This window comes from Ursus maritimus (genome assembly GCF_017311325.1).
Source record: "Ursus maritimus isolate PB19 chromosome X unlocalized genomic scaffold, ASM1731132v1 scaffold_X1, whole genome shotgun sequence".
In the NCBI taxonomy this organism is placed as follows: Eukaryota; Metazoa; Chordata; class Mammalia; order Carnivora; family Ursidae; genus Ursus; species Ursus maritimus.
In genome coordinates, this window is record NW_024423319.1 from 108,207,854 (window position 1) to 108,210,307 (window position 2,454).

A 2,454-nucleotide genomic window follows, 5' to 3' on the forward strand; every position below is an offset into this window, starting at 1 on the left:
TGCTCCCTGTTGGGGGCATATATATTATAATTGTCATATCCACTTGTTGGATACATCCTTTAAGAACTAATATAGGTGCCTTCTGTGTCTCTCACTACTGATCTTTAGTTTAAATCCAATCTGTCTGATATGAAATTGCTACCTAGCTTTCTTTGAGGTCCATTAGGCGTGAGAAAGATGGGTATTCCATCCCTTTACTTTCAGTCTGAATGTATTTTTAGGTTCAAAATTAGTCTCTTGTAGACAGCACGTGGAGTAGGTCATGTCTTTTTATCAATCTGCAACCCTGTGGTGTTTTATGGGAGCATTACACCATTTACATTGAGACTGATTATTGAGAGATATGATTTTAATGATGCCATGTTGCCAGTAAGTCTGTTTCTATAGATTGTGACTTTCTGTTCTGTATCACTCTTGGGGCCTTTTTGCTTTTATAGAACCCCCTTAATATCTCCTGTAGGGCTGGTTTCATGGTTATGCAATTGGTCAATGACTGGTGATTCTGGAAGGTCTTTATTTCTCCATGAATTCACAGACGAAGCAGCCTTGCTGGATAAAGGATCTTGGCTGCATGTTTTCTCTGAAAGAGCTTTAAAATGCCCCCCCCCAACCCTTTCTCTCATTCTAGGTCTGTGTAGACAGGTCTGATGAGCTGATACCTTTGCCTTGGTACATGAGAAATTTCTTTGCCCTGGCCGCTTTCAATACTGTATCCTTGGATCTAATATTTGCGAGAATTGCACTATGGCCGTGACGCGTGGCGTAGGTTTGTCTTGGTTGAGTTTGGGAGGGGTCCTCTGGCTCTTGGACACGAATGTTTGTTTCCCTTGCTAGATTAGGGAAGTTTTCTTTGGCTACAATTTGTTCAAATATCTCTTCTAGACCTCTGTTTTCTCCACCCCTCAGGGATGCGATGATTCTGACATTGGAGCGTTTCATTGAGTCAGTAATCTCCGTAACCTACATTCCTGAGTGTGGATTTTTGAAGTCTAGATTCTATTTCAACTTTTCTTCACTAACATCCTCCAATTCGCTTGCATGCTTGTATTTACCCCAAAGATACAGACGTAGTGAAGATAAGGGCCATATGCACCCCAATGTTCATAGCAGCATTGTCCACAATAGCTAAATCGTGGAAGGAACCAAGATGCCCTTCAACAGAGATGACTGGATTAAGAAGTTGTGGTCCATATATACAATGGAATATTACTCAGCTATCAGAAAGAATGAGTTCTCAACATTTGCTGCAACATGGACGGCACTGGAGGAGATAATGCTAAGTGAAATAAGTCAAGCAGAGAAAGACAACTATCATATGATTTCTCTCATCTATGGAACATAAGAACTAGGAAGATCGGTAGGGGAAGAAAGGGATAAAGAAAGGGGGGTAATCAGAAGGGGGAATGAAGCATGAGAGACTATGGACTCTGAGAAACAAACTGAGGGCTTCAGAGAGGGGCGTTTGGGGAATGGGATAAACTGGTGATGGGTAGTAAGGAGGGCACATATTGCATGGTGCACTGGGTGTTATACGCAACTAATGAATCATCCAACTTTACATCAGAAACCAGGGATGTACTGTATGGTGACTAACATAATATAATAAAAAAACATTAAAATAATAAATAAAAGAAGTTTCCTCCTAAATGACCCCCAGATCAAAGAGGAAATTGCAAATTACCTAGAAAAGTAATAAAAATAACACTTTATATGGGACCTGTATCAGGAATTTATAGTCTTAAAAATTTTAATTTCTAAAAAAAGATTGAAAGTAAATGAACTGCCTGATTCAAATGTTAGCAAATCAACAATGTAAACCAAGAGAAAGTAGGATGAGGGATTTCATATAGATGAAAGGTAAAAATAAATGAAACAATGACAACAAAACCAGTAGAAAATATAATAAGATTTTTTTTGAAAAATTAAATAAGCCAACATCTGGCAAGTCCAATTCAGGAAAAGAGAAAACAAAAGTGTTGTTATTGGAAATGGAGTGGATATTAGAGCCACAAAAATGGAAAGACCAACGAAATTAGAGGTGATATGGAAGTCCAATGCAACAAAATCGAAAATCTAAAGGAAATGGATGACTTCCTAATAAATTTTGGACTACCTCCAAACCCTACTATAATGCAACAAATAGGGTCCAAACATTTCCATCCTATAAAATGCAAGGCTGCATCACTGCAAGATTAATGAAAACCAGTTTTTTAAATAAAGTTTTTAATTTTAATCCCAGTTTAGTTAACATGCAATGTTAAATTAGTTTCAGATGTACAGTATAGCAATTCAGCACTTCCACACAACACCTCGTGCTCATCACAAGTGCACTCCTTAATCCCCATCATCTATTTCACCCACCACCCACCAAACTCCCTTATGGTAACTATAGTTTGTTCTCTATAGTTAAGAGTCTGTTTCTTGGTTTCTCTCTCTCTCTCTCTCTCTCTCTCT